The 12620-nt window shown below is 42.9% G+C and overlaps 1 protein-coding gene across 2 annotated transcripts in view; it reads right to left on the bottom strand.

Moving 5' to 3' along the window:
• HYCC1 (hyccin PI4KA lipid kinase complex subunit 1) overlaps positions 1-1538 on the bottom strand; it is a 101959-nt gene extending 100421 nt beyond the window's left edge. Inside the window, exon 1 of one of the 2 annotated variants that reach the window (XM_040472452.1) lies at positions 1292-1538. The gene's annotated coding sequence lies outside the window, so the exon portion shown is untranslated. The remainder of the gene's footprint in view (positions 1-1291) is intronic. The other variant, XM_040472451.1, reaches the window with a different exon arrangement.
• Positions 1539-12620: the final 11082 nt, after the last annotated feature.

Below are 12620 nucleotides of genomic sequence, written 5' to 3'. Positions count from 1 at the left end.
CCAACATTCATTTCGTAAACCTTAAAAATGTATTAACCCAAAGAAAAGATGCTTAGAAACTGGAGGGGAGGGGTAGTCTGTGGATTTTAGGAAAATGTACTTATGGAAAACAACCCTCCCGGGTCTATCACATTGACTCAAGGTTACACCGATCCTCATGACTTTATGCAGATAAGATTTTAAATGCCGAAAATTTCAAACTGTCAAGTGTTACATGAACCAAAGGTGTGGCCTATCGGCTCCAAAAACTACTGTGTGACCCAAAGGACACACAATTTGCAAAAGGACAGCTTGGTCCTACTGCCTGTCGTGTGGTCTCTGAAATTAGTAGCTGCCTGTGGAACAAACTCCCCCTGCCTGAAGAGCGGAGCCGCTGCGGGGTGTGTGACAGCGTATTTATCAGAGACCCGATCCAGTGCAGCACGAAACCACTAGGGCAAAATTAAAATCTTTCAGGAATGCCTGAACTTGGAGGGCACAAGAGCACAACTGTGCACGCTCAAGGGCGGATACGCAGTTTTGCTGAAGCGTGCAAACTTGGGGTCTTCCAATGCAACCATTTTCAGACAAAACCCCGACGATTCGCGAGCACGTTAAAAGCAGCCTCAGGAGCGGAATAACTCCTAGAAAGAACGGAGCAAGTGCTGAAGAGGGGATCTCCAGTGTAATAATCAAGGAAGGAATCGTGGCTGCTTTCTGAATCTCACTGCCCTGCGGGGGACACCGAAGACCAGGGCGAACGCTGCTTTTAAAGATGGGGGGGGGGGGGGAGTTGACGGTGACCATTTTAGCCACTAGACTGGACGTACAGCTGTAGCCTCCCGGGAGTGGGAGAGGCCAGGCCCGAGCATCAGCTGCGGCTGGGTGGGGGTGGGGGGGCTCCCCGCAGAGGGGCGGCGGGTCCCGCCCAGGCTGCTGCCCCCTGGGCACGCCCGGAGTCTGGGCTGCTCCTTGCTGGGAAAGAGAAAGACCCGAGTCCACGCGCACAAAGCTGCCGCCGCCCAGGCAGCACACGGGCTGCGCCCAACTTCGGGGCGAGCAGCCGCCGGCCGCAGCCCACTCACCCGACCCCGCTGCTCCGGCCCCTCGGAAGCCCCTAGAGTCCAGCGCCTTCTCGCGCCCACCCGCGGCGCCTCGCGAGGGAGCCGTTACCCCCAACGAAGGCGCCGCCCCGGGGACAAAGTCCCGGTCCCCTCCCCGCCGCCGCCTCGCCCCGGCTCCTCCCTGACAAAAAAGTTATCGGTCGCCGGCTGCTCTGGGGGCCCGGCGTGGGTCGCTGGGTCGTACTCACCAGAGCGGCTTCCCGAGCTCCACCTCCAGAACCTCGGCTTGTTTGACTCCCAGCGACAGCGACAGCGGCTGCTCTGCTTTCTCCGGAGTAGAAGCACCACCTGCCCCCCCTTCTTCCTAACAGAACGGGTCCCAGCGAGCCATCTTCCCCCTCTGCTCACTGACTGACAACCCAGCCCGGAGAGCCGCCACTGCCGCCAGCCACTCTGACAGGCACGGCTACCGACCCGTCCCCAGGCAGCCAACCACCACCGCCCCACTCCGGCTCGGCCTATCGCCGTGCCCTGGGGCGGAACCAGGACAACTTCTTCACCAATAAGAATCTTCCTCTGCTAGGCCTGGGGCGGAGCCACAAGGTGGGAGGGAGGGAGACTTTTAGGTAGGCGTGGTCTAATCAATGGGCGTGATCGGGGCGCCAAGGGGAAGATGATTCACTGTACGATTTGCGGCACGGCTAGATTACAGTGATCCGCGAAGGTCTCTCAGATCGGAGCCAATAGGATTTATAGCCCTCTCAGAAGAAAATAAGCCTTTCAGAGTGATGTTAACCATGATCGCAGAAGATAAATTAACTGATACTTTAATTTCTTGGTCAGGAGCATTTACTTCCCAGTAATTCGAGTCACAAGAATTTATTAAAATCTCATCAAATACCAGGAGGGAAAAATATGTACGTTTTTGCAAAATGGTCATAAAAATTCTTCCCATCTTAATTGCTTTTGGCCTTGGCCTGGAAAAAGTCAAACACAAATCCCCAACTTCTTTCCATGGGCTGTTTTTATTTTCTCCATATTCCCTCCCTACTCTTTCCCAAACACATACTATTTTGTGTGGCCACTGGAACCTGAGCACATCTGAACCAGCTCCTACATACAGTCCCTCTGTTTTGGACTTTGTCAATTCCTCCTATCACATCCCTCTCAAGTCCAGTCAGAACTAATTAGAAGAGAAATGGACTTCAGTCTGGAAGACAAGAAGTCATTCTAGGTTTACACCAGAAAGGGGAAGGACTTCTAAAGCACTAAATGATCCTTTCAAACATGCCAAGCACATAAATAAGAAAATACATGATTTCAAACAGGCATCAAGCAAACAATTTTAGATAACCATTAGAGCAGATCTCTAGAACAGTCAGCATCCCCCTTCCAAGAACATAGCTGACTTTATAAGCAAAAAACAAAATACAGTAATAAGGGCAATAGAGCTAGGTTCAATGAGCAAGGGAAACAGAGGAAGAAATCATCGTGTTTAGGAATGTCAGGGAACTTCACAAGGAAGGTAATGTTTGCGCTGGATCTTAAAAGGTAAATAGGAATTTGCCAGAGAAGAAAGTCAAAGAGGATTTCAGTAAAAGGGAAACAGCATTGTCAAAGGCATGGAGTTGTAAAAGGGCACCCACTGAGAAAGTCGGTGGGACTGAAAGTGAGTAGCGCCAAAAATTTAGAGCAAAAGATTGAGATGAGATTATAAACGGCCTCATGAGCTACATTAAGGTATTTAGAAGAGCACTGTTCAACAGAGCTTTCTGCAATGATGGAAATGCTCTGTATTTTTGTTGTCCAGTGCAATAGCCACTAGCGACTTATATGGCATAGCTGAAGAACTCTCTTTTTTTTTTTAATAAAGGCAGACTGCCACCTGCAGCACCTCATTTGGATGTGTCTGGAGTCTTGGAAGCTTTATTAGTCTACCTTCTCCTACAAATGGACCTGGAGAGTTTGTTTATAGGATCTAGCAGGGGAGCTCAGCTACTTGAAGAATGGTCCTCTATCAGGACAAGTTGTCTTCTTGGAGCTATGTTCAGCTTCAGGAGAGAACACGTAGAATGGTGAGGGAGAAAATGGATACCCACCTGGCCAGACAGATCAGCCAAATCAACCTTGGCAATCAATGGGGTGACAGATACCACAGCCAGGTCGTTCTCACATCAGGAACTCACTTTTTTATTGAGTCGTAATTACTCCCATCTTGGACATCTCAGGTTTAAACTTTATTCTGCAGGCAATAAGGGACCAACAGAAGTTTTTAATCATGTAGACAATCAGTTTTCTTTTAAAGAATGAGAATCTAAAGACAGTATAGAGAGTGTTTGTTCTCTTTGAGGGGAATCTTGACAGATCAGACAAGGGTACTGACAAAATAATTTAGGTCAGCTGGGCCAGAGCCTGGCAGGGGAAGTGTTTGCCCAAAGGAATAGGGACAAGAAGCCCCAGAAAGTATGTTATACTCTGACATCTTAGCACAAGAGGTCAAAACCTGAGAAATTGAATTTTGTCATCAAATCCTGGCAGGATAGGGAGTAAAAGAGTGAGGGAACAGAAGGTGGGGGGGGGGCGGGGTGTAGAAAGCCAAAGGGTCACTTAGCTCATAAAATAGGAAGAAAGCAAGAATGAGCAGAGTACAAGATACAATTAGTCTTACTGGACACTAGCCATGTGATCCACTGATGCATTGGCCTGACTTAAAAAAGCCAAAGACTCTGGCGTCAGGAAGGCACAGTAGGACCAGGGCAAAACTCCAGGAGAAATGAAGACCTGAACAATACCTGCGGAAGTGAGGATGGAAGGGAGGGGAGAATATTTATTGACTTCCTACACTGTGCAAGGCACTCAGCTTGTCAAAGATACAAAGTAATGCTAGACGCTTACAGTGTAGGTAGTTGGATAACAGGTGAAAAGTGAGATTAATGTATTTAACACAATAGAAGAGATGACACAAAGCAGTACATGACTGCTTCACTGTTTAGATGATTTTCTAAGCAAGAATTGCTGTGTGAGTTCAGAAGAGGGAGCAAGCCCTTTAAACAAGGGCAGTCAGGGAAGGCTTCATGGAGGAGGTAAAAACTGAGCCAGCATCTTGAAAAATGGGCAGGAATTTGAATCAGAAAAAACTGCGTGAGAAGAAAACTCTTGGAATCCCTGAAAAAGAAATAGAAGAGGGGGAAACACAAGCACTGTACAGAGGGTATGGGAGGCTAGTTGAGCTGGCCACTGCCTGATAAGTTAAACTGGGGATAGAAAATTTGTCTTGAAGGCAAATGTAAATGTTCACACTCTGTCTTTTTGCCTAGTGGCTTCCTATCTGCTCCTTAGAATTACTTAGGATGCCTCTCAAAAGCATCAATGCCCAAACTGCACCCACACCAAATAAATCAAAAAATTGGGGAGTGGGGCCTAGAAATAGGTTTTCTTTTAAAAACTTTCCAAGTGATTCTAACATACAGCCAGAGTTGAGAATAGGGGAACGACATTATATTTTACTAATGCTAAATCAAGACTGTGCATGGGATAGACTGAGTAGAGAGAAAGACTGAAGGCTGCCTATGCATATTTATATATTTGTTTCCTCTCTGCAAGAAGACAGGAAGCAGTTCTTTGCCTGACTTCACTTCCCGTTTTACAGTGGTAAGATGATATAGAAGGCAATTTAAGTCATCCTTCTAAATCAGAATAAAACCAAAAACAATTTATGTTTGCAATTCACTCTCCATCATAATTTGTGCATATAAAAATAATTTCCAACAATAACAGTCTGCAGTTAACCATTACACATAACCATTTATATTTTAGCAGCCAAGGGCCAGGAAAATGCCTGAGAACATTCTGTTTCAAAAGGGAAATGTTGTTAACCTACTTTACGAAAGTCAGCATATTCCAGACCTTCCCTACCCATCTTTGCTATTCTCTGATATCTGTAGGCACAATTCTATATTAACTATTAAAATGCATTTACTTTCTTTAATAAGCAAATAAGCTTATTAAAATGCCAGTTGAACATTATAGAGCATGAACATTTTCTCCATAATATTAAAATTTAGGAACTTTAAGAAATATTTAGCTCAAATATATTTCTATTAGAGTCAGCTGAAAAATAGCGAGGTAACATGACTATTTTTTTCCAGCTTTATTGATATATAATTGACATATAAGATTGTATATGTTCAAGATGTACTACATGATGATTTAATATACATATATATTGTGAAATGATTACCACAATAAGATTAGTTAACACATCCTTCACCTCACAGGGTTACCTTTTTTTTTCTTTTCTTATGGTGAAAACACCTGAAATCTATTCTCTCAGCAACTTTCAAGAATATAGCTCAGTATTGTTAACTGTACTCACCATGCTGTATATTATATCCCCAAAACTTATTCATCTTACAACTGGGAATTTGTACCTTTTTACCAACATCTCCCCATTTCCCTCCAACCTCTAGCCCTTGGCAACCACACAAATCTACTTATTGTTTCTATGTAACATGACTATTTTATTTTTTTAATTTTTTTTTAGTGTTTATTTTTGACAGAGAGAGAGAGAGAGAGAGAGAGAGACCGAGCATGAGTGGGGGAGGGGCAGTGAGAGAGAGAGAGAGAGAGAGAGAGAGAGAGAGAGAGACGCAGAATCAGAAGCAGGCTCCAGACTCCAAACTGGCAGCACAGAGCCAGTCACGGGGCTTGAACCCACAGACTGTGAGATCATGACCTGAGCAGAAGTCAGACGCTCAACCGACTGAGCCACCCAGGTGCCCCTAACATGACTATATTAAATGAAAGAGTTAGGAGAATTTTGTCTTCGGAAAAAAAAAAAAAAAAAAAAAAGCATGAAAAATGTTACCTTAGTGGTATATTAAAATTTTTGTCTTTAAACCCAAAACAAAAAGAATGGGCCTAAGAGGTCATTCTGTGCTGCTGTGCCAGATTCAGATTACCCTTTAAGAGTTTTACTCCAGCCAGCCAGTGTCCCCAGGTGAGGCAGCAGGCTGAGGCATGATCTATATCAGACAACCCCCTTCATAGAAACATATAACCTGAGGCAGCCAGGCCTAAAATGTGACCTGATGTGAACACTCTAGCCAAACAAGGATGGCAATGACTAACTACACCCATTCTCTTTCAAGAATTTGAACTGGAATGTGAAGACAAAATCAATCATGTATTGGGAAAGACAGCCCGAGAAGCCCTGAGAAGGGCAAGTTATGAGTAAACTGAAGCCATTAGGCAGAGAAGAGACATATAAAGTAGAGAATGAAGTAATTGGTAACAAAGGAACCGTAGAAGTAGAGACAGAGCAGAATGAGTCACTGTATAGAGATCAATGAAATCCTGCTGTCGAGGGAAAAATGAGATAACCCATTCCTACAGCTGCACTGAATCACACCAATTCTCACCTGTGTTCAACATCTGTGAGGTCCCAGCTGTTCCCAGAGTCCTATAAGATTCCCATCTGCATCATTTAAGGTATTCTAAGTAAATTGTTGTACCTTTCACTCCTGTATAGACCAGTAAGTAGACTCCCAGAATTGTGGACCAAGCAAAAGAAGCTGGATCAATTGTATTTTGCAAAGAGAACTTTATCCTTCAAGGTTGATTATGAATTTTTCTAGAAATAACATCTCAGAGGGGAAAAAAAAAACATTCTTCACATCTTAAAAAAAAGATTCATAGAGGTGCCTGGGTGGCTCAGTCAGTTGAGCGTCTGACTCTTGATTTCAGCTCAGGTCATGATCCCAGGGCCATGTGACTGAGCCCCACATCAGGCTCTGCAGTGAGCATGGAGCCAGCTTGGGATTCTCTCTCCCTCTCTCTCTCTCTTTCTTCCTCTCATTCTCTCTCCCTCTGCCCCTCTCCCCTACTCGTGCTCTCTCTCCTTCTGTCTCTCTAAAAAAAAAAAAATTTTTTTTAAAGATTCATAAATTAAAATTTCAGTATGTTTATAACAGATGTTTTAAGGGGGAAAAGTCTTTCTCTTATCTCTTACTAGTGGAGCCAATCTGGCTCATATTTATGAGAAAGCCATAGAGGTAGTAAGGATGGAAAACCGAATGAGTAGTTACTACACTCAAGTGATTGGAAATGTAAAATGTCCACATGTATCTCCTGAACCATTTTATTCACCAATGTCTTCTAGAAGAATTATTGTTGGGAGATTCTTGTTATATAGCTTTTATCAATTACATTGTTGTAAAAATATTTTATGACATGGGAAAAAGATGAAAAACATGGTACAAACTGCATGTATTACATGACCACAACATGAATCACATGTTCGTGCCAGGAGGATATATCAACAACATGTAAGCTTGAAGAAATCATGGGTGGATTTCATTTTCTTCTTCATATATGTTTTTGATTTACCAAATATTCTACAATAAAGCAGATAGAGCTCTATAACCAAAAAAAGAAGTGCACATTATTTTTTAAGATGAATAGGCAACACACTGTACACAGCTTATTGTTAATTCTGCCCAAGTGAACCTCAGTGAAACATTCTTCCTGTTGCTTGTATCCAATGCATTATTCAAAATTCTTTAAAGTGCTGTCATAAATTCCACAGAGAAGATCTTATTACCGTTGACAAGCAAAAGACCTCGCTAGTATTTAGTATAAGAGCACAAACTTGTATGTAGATTTTTCTCTTCCAAAGGGAGACCCAGAGAACAGAAAACACAGAAAAAAAATCTATAGATGACTGTGATAAACAGTAACACTCTCCCTTTGCTCCCACCCCCACCCCAGGGGAAGAGGAACTGTGTTTTGTCATTTCTGGCTCTCCTACAATAGTGAAATTGCTGGGCCCAAGGAGGAACTTCAGAAACACAGGTAAAAGGAGAACATGAAGAATTGGCAGTTTTTCTCCACAGTCTAGGTTTGGTTTATGAATCATTTTCAGGTTCCATAGGCCAAATGGAAACATGATTTCTTCCCTTTCTGACCGCTCACTGCATTCATGGGATGCAAAGTACTTCAGTAGTATTCAGTGTAACATCTCACTGCGTATCACCTTGAATCCTCCCAAAATTGTTTCCCATGTGTTAACCTCTCACCCAGAGAACAGAAACGGCTCTTGGGCCACATACTTTCTTGGTTTTCTTGCCAAGTGGTACCCCTGAAGCAATTCAACAAGCTCAAGTACTGGTTGAAGGGTAAATAAGCCTGGGACCTTGAAGCCCAGCTGCAAGGAGAGGAACAAAAAGGAATGGCAGGAAGAAGCACATCCCCCCAAAATTCTGCCAGCCCATTCATTCTGGTCTGTAACTCCTGGGTTCAGAGAGTCCAATGTATGAGTAATACTTCCATTTTTCAATTTTGTTCTCATCTACTTAGTCATCATCACCACGCCCTGATATTTATGCCAAAAAGAAAAAAATGCCAATGAGCAAATTCAACATCATCACTGCTGTTCAGTAAAGACAAGCCCAGCACCTGTTTCCTCCACCACCATGTTGAAGTGACCCAGCCCACCATCAAGCTGGTCTTTCTCCATACCTGTTGTGCCAGCAGAACCCAGGAAAGGAACACCATGTCTGGACGTCTCTGCTTACCTGAGGCAAGTCCTAAGCACAGGCTTGGGGTATGTGTCCAGGCCCATTTACCCTGTGTCATTTAGAGGGTGTCACCTCCCAAAAAAACCTCTACTTCTATGGGCTGAACCATGGTACTAATCCCTAAAGTCACTCGTAAGGATTTTTTTTTCAAATTTGAATTTCCCCAGGAAGAAAAGTCGTTATCGTCATCAGAAAATTAGCAGAGACTACTTGATCATGTCCCTAAGAAAATGCAGGGTTTTAGGAAAGATAATGGGGAGGGCAGAGGGCAGAATGTAGATATCTGAGCCTGGGACAGTATCTAGGAGTCTCTCATTCTGCAGACCATGAGCTCCTGACACTATCAGGAGCTGAAAACAGAAGGTCTACTGAAGGAAATAAGATATGCTAAAAAGGCCAAGAAGCAGCAGACTGTATTAACTTGGATCAGTCCTCCAGCTCTGCAATTATATTTTATTTTATTTTATTTTATTTTATTTTATTTTATTTTAATTTTCTCATTTATTTATATTTAAGAGAAAGAGAAAGAGCATGAGCAGCAGAAAGGAACAGAGGGACAGAGAGAGAATCTTAAGTATGTTCAGCACGGGGCTTGATCCCACAACCCTGGGATTATGACCAGAGCCAAAATCAAGAGTGGACACTCAACTGCCTGAGCCACCCAGGAACCTCTATTTTTTTTTTTAACTGAAGCATAGCAGTACGTGTAGAAAAATAGATAAAGCAAAAATATGATTACATCAGCAGATTGTTACAGGTGAACACTGCAACCACTGCACAAGACAAAGAATATTGGCAACAATCCAGGAGCTCCATTGGGCCTGTTTCCAATTACCACTCCCTTCCTCTTTTCCAAAGGCAACCTCAGTTTTGACTCCTATTGCTTTAATGTACCTATGCCTACTACATTTTATATACGTGGAGTAATACAGAACATATATTTTGAGCCTGACTTTTTTCTCTGCATATTATGTTTGTTGAGTCCATCCATATTTCTTATTGTAATTGTATTCTTTTCATTGCTGTATGATATTCTAAAATATGAACATGCAACAAGGTATCTGACAGTTCTACAACTGATGACATTTGGGTTGTTTTCAGAGGAGGGCAATTAATTATGAATAATGCTTCTGGGAGCAGTCTCGTACATGACTCTCAGAATACATGTATGTGCACTTTTGTGGTATACATTCAAGAGTGGAATTATTGAGTGTAAGGCCAGCACACACTGTTCTTTGCATGCTGCCAAACAAGTTTCAAGTAATGGTATCATTTGCACACCTGTCAGTGAAATATAAGAGTTCCGGTTGCTCCACATCCTTGTCAATATCTGCATTACCAGTCTTTTAAATTCTAGCCATCCTGGTGAGCATGTAAAGGCATCTCACTGTGGTTTTAATTTGCATTTCCATCATGACTAATGCAGACCTTTCCATGCTCTGCAATTTTAAAGCATTTCTGCATATCTGTTTCATTGCAGATCACTGCTCAGCCACATTTTGATTCATAATCAACAACCTTTTTTAAATTGAAATATATTTGACATATAACGTCATGTAAATTATGACATACACCATGTTGATTTGATGTATTTACATATTGTAATATGATGACCATTGTAGCTATAATAGCACCTCCATCATGTCACATACTTATCATTTCTTGTTTGTGATTAGAATAATTACAATCTAGACTCTTAGCAAGTTTGATGATTATAATACAACATTGTTGTCTATATTCACTATACTGTGCATCAGACCTCCAGGACCTACTTGTCTACCAGTTGCAAGATCAATAATCAGTTATTAACTCCCTACTGTAAACCAAAGACTGCATGTGTTAGTTACCTACATGTACATGGCCTGAAGGTAGCAGTGAGAAATTCTGGACTAGGTAATTTCTGGTCAGTCCTGCTGTTCAGCTCCAGTATATTATCACTAACATTATTGAGATAACACTTTCTGGGAGAAGGATGTGCCAACAGAGGCTAGGGCAGAGGAGTGGGAAAGAGGTTAAGTACAAAGAGTGAAAAACAGCTGAGCTTCAAATTTTATAGCTTGAAAATAGGTGATGGCAGTTTCTCCAACTAATTCAACCATCAGCCATAAAATATGATGATGATTAATGCTGGTACAGATAATATTAGTTCTTATAAGCAAGGAAATAGTGAACTTTGACAGGTGTTTTGTCACTGTGAAATAAAAATCTCTCAGAAAGTTCTTTCTTAGAATGACCCATAGACACAACAGGTTCTCTGAAAAATGTATGTGAACTTCCAGTAACATGATGTTTCTTAGATGGCCAAAGAAGAGTTTACTTGACCTCCAACTCTGCCTGGCAGAGGTTTGTTTTTCCATTGCTGGCAACAGGAGTCAATGAGAAGCTATTTTTGCTTTATAAAGAGCTGCAGGGGCGCCTCGGTGGCTCAGTCAGTTGAGCGACCGACTTCGGCTCAGGTCATGATCTCACAGCTCGTGAGTTCAAGTACCGCATCGGACTCTGTGCTGACAGCTCGGAGCCTGGAGCCTGCTTCAGATACTGTGTCTCCCTCTCTCTGCCCCTAACCCACTCGCATTCTGTCTCTGTCTCTCTCAAAAATAAGTAAACATTAAAGAGGCTGCAAATTACCATTCGCTGCATCTCAACCAAGAGGTGGTGGCTAGATGATCTTCCCTCTGCTGCCTCTGTCACAGGTTGCCTGGAGTCTCAGATACCCCTTCATGGGCTCTATCTAAATGTAGAGAATCTGTAAATGGAGAGGCAGTGGCCAGGAATGAGAAAGTGGGGAGAGTATTTGGGAAGGGTAACACATTAACACACTAAGTAACAACTTTGGACAGTTAGACACAGGTGTTTTTTTTTTTTTTTTAGCAGATCTCCTGTTGAAATCTCCTGAGAGAGAAACCCTAAAGGACAGATGGGCTTTGACTGAGCAAAGGGCCAAGGACAGTCTGAAAGGCTGGGCCACGTTCAAGGAAGTCATACTCAACGTGTGTGGGGGAGGGGAGAAGACCAGCTCCTGGGTAAGCCGGGAACTAGCTCTCCATGACAGGGAAGAAAGGAACCTTGGAAGGAATGGATATCAGGAGACTTAAGGCAAAGATCAACCATTTCCCAATTTTCTCTAAGGCAGACCCTAAAATACTGAAACTTAAAGTGCCTTGCATTCCTTGGGAGGACAAAGCCGCCACCTAACCTAATAATAGATGCAGCATTTTGACCACATTAATTAACCGTCCAGATTGTCACACAACACACCTGTGGTGCATTTGAAAGGATCCAGTTGACCTCTCCTGGTGAGCCAGTTTTTGCTTATCCATCCAGCTTGTCCAAAGAGATGTAGCTGCGCATTAACAAAAGCACATTTTCATTTCTGTGCATTGTGCACCTTATTCAGATGAATAGCCCAGTGTTTGCGGCATATGTCTGCCTGGAGAAGAAAGCTTCATCTCTATTTTTCCTTCCCTAAAAGACACAAGAGATCTGAGAACTGAAATTTGAGGCAGAAGTAAAATAATGAGTAGACACAGAGGGTCTGAAATATGAGAGTGGGAGAGTGGAAAAGACCCCTTGCAAAGCTAGAAGTCAGGACTGGGCTGAACCCTTACATTAATCTCATAAGATGTGTGACTTTGACTAAGCTTTGTGGATCTCAGTTTTCTCATCTATAAAATGAGGGGGTTGGACTCTGATCCAAAAGTAAAATTTCCTCTTTATTGACATATTGCGGTCTCGCTCAGAGTTTTTACCCAGAGGTTACAAGTGTGGTAAAAGAGGCCTGTTATTCTCCATTTCCTCCCCAGAGTCTTTCTTTCCATGGTGTCCGAGTGGTCTCACTATTCACACCACATCTCCTGGACTCTCTTGTTCTCTGGTTCTATTTCTTTCTGGGTTTGGACAGTGGAAGACACCTGCAGGAGAACTGAGGGCTGAAAGAGAGAAAGAACAGACTGAGAGAGAGAGAGAGAGAGAGAGAGAGAGAGAGAGAGAGAGAGAGAGA

This window comes from Herpailurus yagouaroundi, unplaced genomic scaffold (assembly GCF_014898765.1).
Source record: "Herpailurus yagouaroundi ecotype Mexico unplaced genomic scaffold, PumYag 100, whole genome shotgun sequence".
Lineage (NCBI taxonomy): Eukaryota > Metazoa > Chordata > Mammalia > Carnivora > Felidae > Herpailurus > Herpailurus yagouaroundi.
The sequence above is the reverse complement of the archived record's forward strand: the minus strand, read 5'-3'. Positions and strand labels throughout refer to the sequence as shown.